Source organism: Schistosoma haematobium, chromosome ZW (genome assembly GCF_000699445.3).
Source record: "Schistosoma haematobium chromosome ZW, whole genome shotgun sequence".
NCBI lineage: Eukaryota > Metazoa > Platyhelminthes > Trematoda > Strigeidida > Schistosomatidae > Schistosoma > Schistosoma haematobium.
Genome location: NC_067195.1, coordinates 73,347,818 through 73,362,795, shown reverse-complemented (window position 1 = coordinate 73,362,795; position 14,978 = coordinate 73,347,818). Strand labels below are relative to the sequence as shown.

Here is a 14,978-nt window from a genome sequence, read left to right as displayed (position 1 = left end):
ACTGGCCGTTCTGGTTTGCGGCGATTTCCAGAGAGTTTCTTTGTCGTGTCATACAATTGTCTCATGTTTCCTTCTCTTGCAGCCTTTTCCGCCGCCGTTGCTAAATCTTCCACATATTTACGTTTGTCGGTTCTGATGCTCCTCTTCACTTGTTTGTTTACTTCTGTGTATTCAGCTTGTGCCTTGGCTTTTTCTGCTCTTGTTCGACTGGTATTGATTGCTGCCTTCTTGTTCCTCCTTTCGTGAATCTTATCCAATGTATCAACAGTGATCCATTCCTTGTGATGGTGCTTCTTGTGACCCAGGACCTCATGACATGTTGAAGTGATTGCCTCTTTGATCCCCTTCCAGTTGCTCTCCACAGTAGTTCCTTCTCCATTGAGTAGATCATGAAAGGCCTGGAACTTGTTGCTGAGGACTATCTTGAATTTGTTGAGTTTGTTAGTATCCTGAAGAAAGGCCGTATTGAACTTTTGTGATATTGTCCACCCCCCCCTTCTGACAACCAGAGCGACCATTTATTTAGGTACATGGAATGTTCGTACAATGTGGGACACCGGAAGAGCCTTCCAAATTGCTGCAGAAATGAGAAGATACAACCTAGAGGTACTTGGGATCAGTGAAACACACTGGACGCAAGTTGGACAACAACGACTAACTTCAGGAGAACGCCTGTTATACTCTGGCCATGAAGAAGGAAATGCACCACATACACAAAGAGTTGCATTCATGCTGTCCAAACGAGCACAAGACGCACTTATAGGATGGGAATCTCATGGACCAAGGATCATCAGAGCCTCCTTCAAAACAAAGAAAGAAGGCATTTCAATGAACATCATCCAATGCTATGCTCCTACCAACGACTACAATGAAGACGCTAAAGATCAATTCTAGAATAGGCTGCAGTCAATCGTTGAGAAGTGCCCAACAAAGGACCTGACTATTCTGATGGTAGACTTCAATGCCAAGTTTGGAGTGGACAACACTGGATATGAAGACGTCATGGGACGACACGGACTGGGAGAAAGAAACGAAAATGGCGAGAGATTTGCAAATCTATGTGCCTTCAATAAGCTGGTCATAGGCGGCACCATATTCCCACATAAACGCATACACAAAATCACATGGACTTCACCGGATCACTCTACACAAAACCAAATCGACCATATTTGCATCAACAAAACGTTCAGGAGGACTATAAAGAACGTGAGAACCAAGAGAGGAGCTGATATAGCCTCAGATCATCACTTGCTGGTCGCCAAGATGAAATTGAAACTCAAGAAGCACTGGACAATGGGGCGGACAATATCACAAAAGTTCAATACGGCCTTTCTTCAGGATACTAACAAACTCAACAAATTCAAGATAGTCCTCAGCAACAAGTTCCAGGCCTTTCATGATCTATTCAATGGAGAAGGAACTACTATGGAGAGCAACTGGAAGGGGATCAAAGAGGCAATCACTTCAACGTGTCATGAGGTCCTGGGTCACAAGAAGCACCATCACAAGGAATGGATCACTGTTGATACATTGGATAAGATTCACGAAAGGAGGAACAAGAAGGCAGCAATCAATACCAGTCGAACAAGAGCAGAAAAAGCCAAGGCACAAGCTGAATACACAGAAGTAAACAAACAAGTGAAGAGGAGCATCAGAACCGACAAACGTAAATATGTGGAAGATTTAGCAACGGCGGCGGAAAAGGCTGCAAGAGAAGGAAACATGAGACAATTGTATGACACGACAAAGAAACTCTCTGGAAATCGCCGCAAACCAGAACGGCCAGTGAAAAGCAAGGAAGGCGAGGTAATCACCAACATTGAAGAGCGACAAAACAGGTGGGTAGAACACTTCAAAGAACTCTTGAATCGACCAGCTCCACTGAACCCACCCAACATCGAAGCAGCACCCACGAACCTCCAAATCAATGTTGGCCCACCAACAATTGAAGAAATCAGCATGGCCATCAGGCAAATCAAGAGTGACAAAGCAGCAGGACCAGACAACATTCCAGCAGAGGCACTAAAAGCAGACGTAGCGGTAACTGCAAGGATACTCCACATTCTCTTCAATAAGATTTGGGATGAGGAACAAGTACCAAAAGACTGGAGAGAAGGACTTCTGATCAAAATACCGAAGAAAGGCGATCTCAGCAAGTGTGATAACTACAGGGGCATCACTCTTCTCTCAATACCGGGAAAAGTCTTCAACAGGGTATTGTTAAACAGGATGAAGGACTGTGTAGGCGCCCAACCTCGTGACCAACAGGCAGGATTCCGTAAGGATAGATCGTGTACAGACCGAATCGCAACTCTACGGATCATTGTGGAACAATCAATTGAATGGAATTCATCGCTCTACATCAACTTCATTGACTACGAGAAAGCATTTGGTAGCGTGGACAGAACAACACTATGGAAACTTCTTCGACACTACGGCGTGCCTCAGAAGATAGCCAATATCATACAGAGGTCATATGATGGATTACACTGCAAAATCGTGCATGGAGGACAGTTGACAAAGTCGTTCGAAGTGAAGACCGGTGTTAGGCAAGGTTGCTTACTCTCACCCTTTCTCTTTCTCCTGGTGATCGACTGGATCATGAAGACGTCAACATCTGAAGGGAAGCATGGGATACAATGGACATCTAGGATGCAGTTAGACGATCTAGACTTCACAGATGATCTGGCCCTTCTATCCCAAATGCAACAACAAATGCAGGGGAAGACGACCAGTGTGGCAACAGCCTCAGCAGCAGTAGGTCTCAATATACACAAAGGGAAAAGCAGGGTTCTCCGATGCAACACAGAATGCACCAATCCAATCACAATTGACGGGGAAGATTTGGAAGATGTAAAAACCTTTACATATTTGGGCAGCATCATTGATGAACAGGGTGGATCTGATGCAGATGTGAAGGCGCGGATCGGCAAAGCAAGAGCAGCATATTTACAACTGAAGAACATCTGGAACTCAAAGCAACTGTCAACCAACACAAAGGTCAGGATTTTCAATACAAATGTCTAGACAATTCTACTGTATGGGGCAGAAACCTGGAGAACTACGAAAACCATCATCCAGAAGATACAGGTGTTTATTAACAGTTGTCTACGCAAAATACTTCAGATCCATTGGCCGGACACTATTAGCAACAACGTATTGTGGGAAAGAACAAACCAGATCCCAGCGGAGGAAGAAATCAGGAAGAAGCGCTGGAAGTGGATAGGACACATATTGCGGAAAGCACCCAACTGCGTCACAAGACAAGCCCTCACATGGAATCCTCAAGGCCAAAGAAGAAGAGGAAGACCAAAGAACACATTACGCTGGGAAATGGAAATAGACATGAGAGAAATGAACAAGAATTGGATGGAACTAGAAAAGAAGGCCCAGGACAGAGTGGGTTGGAGAATGCTGGTCGGCGGCCTATGCTCCATTGGGAGTGACAGGCGAAGGTAAGTAAGTCCAAAACAGCATGTTCTTTTACACAAGTAAAGGTCGATAGGTATCCCTTTCATGTTACCACCAACTGTGTATACAAATTTACATGTATCTGCCAATGCCGGTACATTGGTAGAACAGAAAGGAGAGCCTGCGTCCGATTCAAAGAACATATTCCGAAAAGTTTAAGATTAAATAGATTGAATGCATTCACCAGTGCCATTGCAAGACATCTCTTTGATACAGGACATCAAATTGGTATACTGAAGTCCTTCAAGGTGATTAACAAACAATCAAACTCCAACCTTTTGAAATTTGCTGAAGCAATAGCAATCAAAGGTTTAAAACCAGATCTATACAAAAAGAGACAGTAATAAATCTTTCTTTACCCTGGTAACCATAACCCTTTTTATTCATTTATTTCTCTATTTATTTATTGCGTCATTACTCCAACTCTTTTAAATTACATCATACATAAATGATTGGTTTCAATTCATATTTTCTTTATTACCATTAATCTATTTTCATGAATTCCAATTACTATTTCAGTGTTCTGGAACTTTCCCTCTCAAACTTTATTTATTTATTCGAATCAAACATTTTATGAGCTCGTTAACTCTATCTGAATCTTTGCTACATCATCGTACACATGTATTGATCCTTCATCACACTCTTATGTATAAATATTTCAATATCTGTAATAGTTTGAATTTCAAATGATTAGGTTGTAAGCAGCTGATGAGAACCTAACGAAATAAAATGAGTTCATATTACTCTTCACCAATCTTTGTTCTTGCTCTCTTTAAGATAATAAAGGGAACTATGTGTATGAAATATATCAAGTAATCTATTTTATTGTTGAAGAACAATTATAATCCTTCTATACTATCATACAAATTAAGTGCATGGTGGAACTGAATATGAGAGAAAACGATGTCTTAATTGATCTTAATGAATATAAACAAATTGTTGATAATACGTTAGCCAGGATGATAAAACATAATAATAGTAATAATAAAAGGCTGTTAGAGTAATCAGAATAATGGCGACCATAATACTCATAGTCATATTAATTAAAATTGGTATAAGAATCCTGAGTACACACAAATAGTTGAATGGTTACATTGATTGTGTAAAACAATTATAATTGCTTTTCAATAGTAAATTGAATCACCTTGTACGTGTTACATAAAAGAAGTGCATTTGGTTAACGCACATAAGCGAACAGTATTATTTTCAATCAGATCATTAGGCTTCACTCTAATAAACATGAATATTTATATGAGTAAAGGGAAAAATGGTCACGCAATCTCGTGGATTGGTTAGGGTTAGACATTGGATGCCGGCCCAATGGTCCAGTAGGTTAAGCGTTCGCGCGCGAGACCGAAGGCCCTGGGTTCGGATCCCGCGGGTGAGGTCGTGGATGCACGCCGCCGAGGAGGTCCGCATATGGCTACCCCATCAGGTTGGCGGTACAGCACATTGTTAAATTTTAATTGTATGTGTTTTGTACAAGAAAGAGGAGCTGTTTAAATTCATGGATTGGTAAAGGCAGGAGTTCTGGGTTTTCACAAATGATCTCTGCCGTTTCTTCCAAGGGGATATTTGTGAAGAGCGACGAGACCATGAATTTATCAGAAGCATTGAGGTTATCGAGCATTTGTACAAATCCAAAACTATATTTCAAACTGTAGTGTGCTAGTTTCTTGCGGATTAGTTCTAAGTACCTTGTCAGCCGGCGGGCAAGTTTATGGAAGGGTGATTTGGTCATGGATAATATTGGTCTTATCGGGATATCCGCAAGAAACTAGCACACTACAGTTTGAAATATAGTTTTGGATTTGTACAAATGCTCGATAACCTCAATGCTTCTGATAAATTCATGGTCTCGTCGCTCTTCACAAATATCCCCTTGGAAGAAACGGCAGAGATCATTTGTGAAAACCCAGAACTCCTGCCTTTACCAATCCATGAATTTAAACAGCTCCTCTTTCTTGTACAAAACACATACAATTAAAATTTAACAATGTGCTGTACCGTCAAACTGATGGGGTAGTCCTTTGGGCCCAATTCTGGCCGACATATTTATGGGAAACCTGAAACAGAAGGAGCTCAAGCACGCGATCGATGGTACCAAACTCTGTTGTAGATATATTGATGACACATTTATTGTCTGCAACAATCACAAGCACTCCATGAACCTACTCAGTCTGTCTAATAAAGCACACAAAGATATAGAATTTACCATGGAACATGGAGTTGAAGGTAAAGTCCATTTCTTATATATTGGAATCAGACGAACATCAGATATTACATTACAACGACACATTCGTCGCAAAAATACGTGGAGTGTAGTTTATCTCAATTACTACAGCTTCTGTCCAATGAGTTACAAAAAGCGTAGTGTACGAACCCTTTTTGACCGCGCACATAAAATCTGCTCAAAGGAATGCCTAGAAGAAGAAAGTGCTCATATCACTAATTGCTCACGTGAAAATGCATATCCGGCGAAATTCATCCATAAATATGCAAATACCAACCCTCGGGCAAATCGTGATATAGTGGAAAAGAAAACTGGCTTCTTATATTTACGCTTCAAATGAGATGAAATCACTGGGATAATCAGTCTTAGCACAAATTCCGCGTTGAAAGTGACCTACACAGCAGCAAAACTGACGACGGTATGGGAAACGAACTGATCGCTCAAACAAACAAAAATTGACTGGTTCTCTTTTCTCAGTAGATCCAACTGCATTTACCAACTCACATGTACGTGCCAAAGCACATACATTGGAAGAACTGAGAGAAGAGTACATGTTCGTATTACTGGGCGTGTTCTAAATAAATTAAGGCTGAGAGGGACTAGAGATCTCAAGAGTGCAATAGCTCGGCATTTACTTGATACCGGGCATACCATGGACATTCTACATGCTTTTAAAATTATCAGTAGACAAAGAAGTACGGCTGCTCTCCGTTTCGCTGAATCAATGGTGATAAAAAAACTTAAACTGGATTTGCGTTTTCAGAAAGAGACAGTAATTAGCTTATTATTACCCTGGTAATCCAATTTTTTGTTGTTTGGTTATTTGTGTTATTTTATTTATTTTTTAAAATATTTAGTTTGTGTTGTATTCCTCTCCCATTACTTCATTCTTAGGCCATCCTTTCATCCACACATTTCTGCTCATTTAGTCCTCTTAAATCATATGAACTTTTCAAATTCTATTCATTCATTACGTAACACATCTTATCAGTTTTCAATTCCATGAATCCTTCATTATCTCTAAAATAATCACACAATTTATCTTATGTCTCTGAAATTCACTCCACTATTACACCACCCTTCCTTAATGTTTCCTTGATTCTAAAACCAACTAACCTCTGACCTGTTCTTGCTTATATATATATATATATTGAAGGTGCCACCGGTATTTGGAGTTTGACAACGCTTTAACCGTACCCACCAAGTGAAATCAAAAGACAGAAGCGAGGAGGTTCGAAGATATATTTTATGGGCTATCAATATATCGAGGATCGTTTGATCTAATCTGGCTAGCGATTGCACGTTGGTCGTAATCAGCTGACGAGAAACCTCGAAATAAAATTAATTCATACTATTCTGCATCAATATTTGTTCTGGCTTCATTTACATTCACAAAGGCAACTAATTACATGAAATAAAAATATAACTTTTCAAGGGTGATACTAAGATCACAGTTTTCAGTGCTGTGTTTGACTATTTACGCTGAAAAAGAGAAAAATTCGATCAAAAACTTCCTTATATGAGTTTTCATTCCACATGGAGTATCACTTCTTTGAAATTGTATATATGCTTCGCTTAAAACTGTCTTTTACAATCAAATGTAAATCTAGGACTCAGTGTTTGTTACATTTGTCAGTAGGACATTGATTCACATAGACAAGCTGGCGATCTGTAACTTCACCAATAAAATTCCGTATGCACAAAGGACTAAACAACAGGACATTATTCGTATTATCAATCAGTCTATCTTTGTATATGCATGCAGAATTCGAAATAGTTAATTACTCATGAAAATAAAAAGATAATGTATAATTGGCACGACCTAAATATTTTTATTTGCCGGAAACGTCTTGCATGTCGGAAGTTGTGGGGCCCTTTATTTTGTCCTCATTTAGATCGGACGATATTTGTTGATGGGCTCTCCACTTTAGTGGCCCGTGGATCTGACTCCAATTAGATCGAATGAATGTTTGTTATCGCTTATCCTCGTATATAATCATCGACTCAGAGTCTCGTTAGTCAATAACGGAATTAAATAAGTCGAATAACGAGAATGGACTTGTGAATGCACATATTTTGTAAATAATGTAAATGGAATAGAGCAAAGCGAAACGATGCGCAGTCGAGATGGCCGGTAAGCCAAATCCCATTTAACCAAGCGTTAATCAATATTTATAGTTACACAAAAGTAAGTTACAGACATGTGATGATTGATAGGATAAGAAATGTACACACAACTACGCGCTCATTTAAAAATGGTCAAGATTGATAAGCGAACAAATAACAAGGTCAGAATGTGACTCAAGTAGGATGAATAGAATAGGCTGTCCGAAAGCTAGAATAAGGTATATGGGCTTAACATAATAACCGACACTACAAAGTCGCTGCTTTTAAATTATCTAAAGCTTACTTCAGAGTTGGTAAACAATGGAAAACCCAGAGGGCAGTAATATGAGAATCAGCAACGGACATCAATGCAAACACATATAACCAAACCTAGCATTCTATAATCTAACGGAGAAAGCATTACATTTAAACCAAATTATCGTACATAAAGATGTGGTTGTTAGTAAAACTCGACTGCTTTTATGGAGTTTGTGTTGCGACGACCAACTGACGGTCAAGAAATAGTACATGTAAAGTCCACAGCCGTTTATAAGAAGACGAAATTCTGTTACTACATAACCGGTCAGTTAAAAACGTCAAAATTAAAGCATTATTTTGTGCTTCTTAATAATGTTGCCACAAAAAAGCTAACAGGCTTCTAGTAAATGGCCATAAATCCTTCTGAGGCATTGTAAAGTCGTGGATGGAGGACAACTCACAGACTCATTCGAAGTGACGACCGGAGTCAGACAAGACTGATTACTGTCTCTCGCCCTTTCTCTTTCTTCAGGTGGTTCGTTGGATCACTAAGACCTCTACATTTCAGGGGAAGCACGGAATACAGTGGACAGCTTGAATGGAGCTCGACGATTTGGACTTGGCTGTTCCATCCTATACACACGAACAAATGCAGATCAAGACAACCAGTGTAGCAAAAGCTTCTACATCAGTAGGCCTCAACATACCCAAAGGAAAAAGCAACATCCTCTAATACAATACGAAGAATACCAATCCAATCACACTTGATGGAGAAGCTCTGGAAACGTCTAACTACCTGTTCAGTATCATCGATGAACACGGAGGATCTGATACAGACGTAAAGGAGAGGATCGGAAAAGCAAGAGCAGCATGTAGTGACTCACATTTATCACGAGAACACTACTGGTTTAATAAAAACAATTATTATTATAACCAACTGTGCCAGTGCTTGTTTTAATGTGCTCTTGTTTAACTGTGCTAATTATAGCCATTTTGTGCTTCCATTACCTTCCATCATTGTTTCGCGGTTTTCGGTACTGTTCGCACGTAGTCCTTTCTCCTGTTTCCACTTGTACCATTCCTTGGCACGATCTCGGTATTCGTTCAATACCACGAGATCGCCAACGAAATAAACCTGGTTACGTTCGACCCTCGCCTTCTGATTTACTTGGCACGTGTTTCTTGATGGAGGTGTTCATAGTTAATCTCAACTCGACGCCACGCTACAAGCATTTCTACAGTTGAAGAACATATGGAAATCAAAACAACTGTCAACCAATTGCAAAGTCACAATCTCCAATACGAATGTTAAGACAGTTCTACTGTATGGAGCTGAAAAGTGGAGAACTACTACAACAATCATCAAAAGTGCACAAGTATTAACAAACCATTTACTACACAAGGTGCTCAATCTCCGTTGACCGGAAACCATCAGCATCAACCTATTGTGGGAGAGAACAAACCAGCTTGGAGCTGAAGAACAAATCAGGAAGAGATTATGGAAGTGGATAGGACATACATTGAGGAAATCATCAAAGTGCATTATGATGCAAGCGCTTACTTGGAATCCTGAAAGGAGATGGAAAAGAAAAATGCCGAAGAACACACCACGTCGGGAATCGGAAGCCGAAAAGAGAAGGATGGGTAGCAACTGGAAACAGATTTAATGTGGTGACTTGTACATATTTTGATGGAGGATACTGGTGGATAGCCTATGCTCTCACATGAGGAATGACAGACGTTAGTAAGTAAGTAACGATTTCTTTGTACCTGACTGCTCTTTGATTTTGAATTTCAAATACAATACGTCCAATTGTGCTCGTTTGTTTATACTTACTCTAGATTGCATTATTTCGGGAATTCCTAGATATCACGTACAAAGTACGATAGGTGTAAGATGCTCACTCGTTCACAATTATTATAAATCAATTTATTCATAAATTCGAAACGTCCATCATGTCTTATCATCAGTCAATTTATTTTAAGAACATGTTCCATTTATCAGTCATTATTTATAAATTCTGGCCTTGCAGTGTAACACCTCAAAGTAAATACCTGATGTAGATTGCGCTCCAGTGACATCCTGGTACTGTGGCATCTTCAACAGTCGTATGGAACAAGCAGAAGTTTATTTAAAAATGCAGTAATAAGACGTCCGAAAGTTGAAAAACCCCTCAGAATATGTTGACAAACAATTTTAGTCAATAAATTCATCACTATACTATGAAAAGTCCGTGAATCATATGGTACTTTACAAAAGCCAAATCAAGGCATGAATTAATGAATTAGACAATGTTATAAGTTGATATCGATGAACTTCCGCATCTGTTACAGCATAAACAATTCAGGATATCGTTATTTCTAAGTTAGAAATGTCATTCAATTTAGGTCAAAATGATTCGTAGTAAGGTGTCAAGTTCTAATGAATACCATAGTTATACTAAAAATATTGTGGAAAATTGGATTGTAGAAAAATAACTATCGAATTATAACTGTAGATTCTAATAATATAGTTGTTAAAAGCCATTAGTAGCTCAAATGGTCCTTAGTGATGATATTAAGAATAGGTTGGATTAACGTACAGGATAAGAGTCGACTTGAAAATGAAATAAACTTTTTTATCTCCATGGCCTTGAGCGGCTTGCCTTTACACATTCATTCCAAATTTGAAGTGATTCGGGTCAATGGCTTGCTTATAAACCATTTTTATAGAATTATGGTCTACTATTATATTAGTACTGCTCTAATAATAGACCTAATCCTAAATTTGTAGATTTGTCATGATATAACTGCCTAATCTATAAGATCTTACGTGGAAGTCACACCATCGACTACACCAACTCACTGTATCGCATCAATTACCAATACATGATGTAGAACAAGGTTAGGCTAGAGAAAGAACAATATATTTAATATGAATAGAAGATATAAGGTAACATTCAGCAGAGACCACGCCTGCATGGCCGAGCCATGCTACTCGATCAACTCCAGTCCATTCAACTCATTGTTCGCGCCTTCTCCATCGTTAGGTATTTCTCCGCGTTAAATATTGAATATCTATTTTCTGAGTAGTCTCGTGTTCACAGCTTTGTGGATTGTGTGGCTATTGTCCAATGCCACTACATTTTAACCTATCTTAGGCTTCCTTGGTCTCGTACTTTTAAATTATAGAGAGATGTACGACTACTTGAAATATAAGTTTGATCACCTGCAGATCTGTGCATATTTCAGTGCTATGTTATATTTCAGAAGTGTTCAGAGAAGTATAGATGTGGAGGTTTGTAATATTGTGGTGTTTGTATGAACTAATGATCCCTTCGTACTTGTTGACTGTGTGATTTCGAATTCCGAGTAAAATACATTCGTTCCTGCTGATCTAGTACTTTTTGGTTAAATTGAGTTTTTTTAGATTCCTAGTTTGTACTATGATTCAAGCACTTCAAACTATCACAAATATGTAGGGTGTACTTTCAGTCAATTAAGGGAACAGTCAGTGAAACAAGCAAGAAAGTCCAAAAATCAAATTTCAACATTTATATAGGCAACATTTACAGCTTGTTACGTTCATCTTATCGGAAGGAAAATTCATTAAAAACTGTGGCTCACTATTTTCAGTTTCTATGTCCAGTAATGTCATATCGATGATTCATTACTAACCATGTTGTTACACTGCTAACACTAAATGATTAGAACTGGAGATTTTCAGACTTTCTCCACTTGTTAAATTTTGCCATTCAGCTAGTTGAAATTCAAATGTTGCCAAATAAAGACATTCTACCGGTTTATCATACCAATTAGTCTACGTTTTTAATCCTAAAAGACGCATCAAACATACCACTGAAGTAGTTTCCCAACAGTCAGTGAAAAGTAGGTGGCAACCACTTTTTACATCAATAATTTATTTTTTAAAAGATTTTGTTCAGAAGAGTAAAACTGTTTTTATTGTTATCCTTAAAGTACACTGCTCATGAAAAAAAACAAGGAAAGTGATAAAGATTTGAGAAAACAAGCAAAAGTAGCTGAACATTAGACCTTTAATCTTACGATTTGAAAGAGAAAGGGATCCATACATGGGTTGCATCGGAATAACGACATCCCACGCTGGTCAGTCACCTTCATGAAAAAGGCATTTCAATGGAAACTAATCCAAGTTTAAGTCTGGAAAACTTGGTTTTTGGTTTAAGCGTTGCATGTATTGCTAAGAATGGTGGAATCTGGTACAGAAAGCTGGGCTGCATGATAACAGATAAATGTAGGTTTAAACAAAGACGTTTATATGCTAACGAATGACATAGGATTGCATGGAATAATTATACACAAAACTACTCAAATATATAATGAATTCTTCATCGCGCTTTCACCATTTATACTTGAAATCGAATAAACGATGGGAAGGGTTACTAGATTCATAATACTGCAGCTGCATTAAGTTTACTTAGAAAAATGAATACTTTAAAAAACGTCGTCTTGCATGACCTGACTATGTGTAGCTTCTGAAGTAGGAAATGAGTGGAATGCCGATGTCACCGCTTTGAAAATAGCACTAAACTTTTCAACATGTTTTTTGCGAGCATGATAATGACAAGTGATATGATATAATCAGATCGTGTAATTTACTTTACGTCAAGCAATGAATTTCACTCTACGTTGACATTTAAATATCCCTCATGCAATTCATCATACAACGAAATCAAAACTAGCAGGGTTTCTGATCTTCTAATGATCGTCTACGATTTCCACTGGCGTTTGATCGTGCAAAAGCACTAGGACAATGAACGAAGGAGCGATCGAAGCAGATAATATAACAAAGACGTGAAGTATGTACAAAAAGATTGATTCAGTTCAATCATATGAAGATTACAGGGCGATCACAATAAAGGACGTTGAGATACGTCTCATTACCCAAAAACAATAAGTTGGGACGCGTGAAATGTAGTTAATGAAGCTCATAAACATCGATGCAGATGATTTACAATCGTCCATAGTATGCGAAGGTAATATGAAAAGACGAGGAATTGAAAGGGGGCTTAAAACAAAGTTGGTTGCTGGCGAGTACCCCATAATGTAAAATTTCTGAGTGATGATGCCTCGACAGAGAATGACACCGGATCCATCTTGAATGCAACACAAAGACGTTTCACTAATCTTCGGACCTGTTGAACAAATGTTTTGATGTTGCTTAAAAAGTGATCGTTGCTAACTGCATAAATACAAACTGCTAGCCCTGGCCTACATGGGTGATCAACTTCAATGATGCTTTTAAAATTACTGACTTTTAGTAGGGTAACAGTTTCGTCCTTCAAACAATTTTTTGATCAGTGTACCTCATAAAATATCAAACGAAATGAGCAACCTACCACAGTGTAGACTGTATCTTCCATAACAATTTGATCTTGCCTGTAAATTGGCATTCCTCATGTAACAGACTGTTATTTGAGAATAAATTATTATTATTCTCGTTATTAATAATATACATTATGACCATCCGAAGCTACTTGAACACCAGATACATTAACCGATACGCTATTCCAGTGGTTCTTTTCAATTCCAGTGATGGGTTCAGGTGTTGCGATAGAAAACCACGAACCTTTCGATCCCATGAACAGTGGTGCAAACTTTAAGTGTTCTTCTTGTAGGAACCCGACCAAACAATAAAACTCCGGAGAATCACGTGAGAATAGTGAACGGTGCAAATCTGCAAAAACTGAGTAACCACATGAGTTGAACTCGGAAGTTGATTTCCATTCTCCTGCATGATGACAGTACGCTCCAGATGCTAAAACTGAGATTTCTGTAGAGCTTTTCATAGAAACGAGGCCTTGAATTTAGACATAACCACAGATAAATGACCGAAGTCACCTTATACAGTTGGCAGGCGGCGAGTCTTCATGGTCAAAAACTTCTGGTACCATGTGTACATGTCCACTTTGTAATATTAAGTCCCTTTCATTGGGAGATTTGGGAACTGTTTCTCAGCCTGATTGGGCTTCATTTCACGTCCGTTTAGCTATCTTGTTCATAAATACTTGACGGAGAGGCCTTAAAAATATCGTGAGGTGGTAGTCAGTTGCGTAGGTTTAACAAACCGTCTTAAATCCGCTGGCACTGGATTCGCTCAAACGGTTGTGTCATCCACTGCACTCATTGTACTGCGTGCAACTTTCCACACAGTATCGACAGTCTGAGCATTGACAACTGCTTTTTTAGACCTATATAGTAGCAAAACAAAGCCGCTAGAATAAATAAGATACATTAGTACATGAACGCAGAAGTGATAACAAGAAAAAGAGTAGAAAACGGTAAAATGTTAGATATTGAAGTGTGACAAATAAAAAAGTCTGGTAGAAAAAGTGCAGATAAATTTATCTTGTAAAAATAACAATCTTCGTGTCACTTTAGCTGAAATAAATTTAATTAAAGTGAAAGCAATATTCTAAATGAGTAATAAACAATCGAAATTTATTCGTTTAACTCAGCGAGTAAATATACCATTTTCTTTTTGAATACCGCTCATGTGGATTGTGTCCGATATCGAGAGTATTTCCGAATCAATATCGTCTTATTACTCATAGCTGTTTTGTATCACTTGATATTATTGAAATCAAATATTGGAATCTTAGGGTCACCAAATTTAAGCGTGATGTCCGCGCTTTTCAAACGTTGTTGTAGCGTGTTTTCGAGATCGACTGGTAGGCTGGTTTTTCTTAATATATTGAAACTCCACACTATGAAATTTCAGTGTTATGGGATGCAGGACCATTTTTAGTTCGCTATAGCATTCCAGAACAGGATTAAATGTATTGTGATCAATAATCGTTTTGTCAATATAAAACTACATTTGAATTTATATATTGCATACTGTAGAATGTGAAATGGTCTTAGTGACATTAAGCTGGTGTCGATTTTCAAA

General features: G+C 38.4%; 1 protein-coding gene across 1 annotated transcript in view; it reads left to right on the top strand.

Annotated features, from left to right (window-relative positions):
• Positions 1 to 14,683: 14,683 nt before the first annotated feature.
• The window catches only part of LCLAT1 (Lysocardiolipin acyltransferase 1), a 28,156-nt gene continuing 27,861 nt past the window's right edge, over positions 14,684 to 14,978 (top strand). The window contains exon 1 of the mRNA XM_051208732.1: positions 14,684 to 14,757. The gene's annotated coding sequence lies outside the window, so the exon portion shown is untranslated. The remainder of the gene's footprint in view (positions 14,758 to 14,978) is intronic.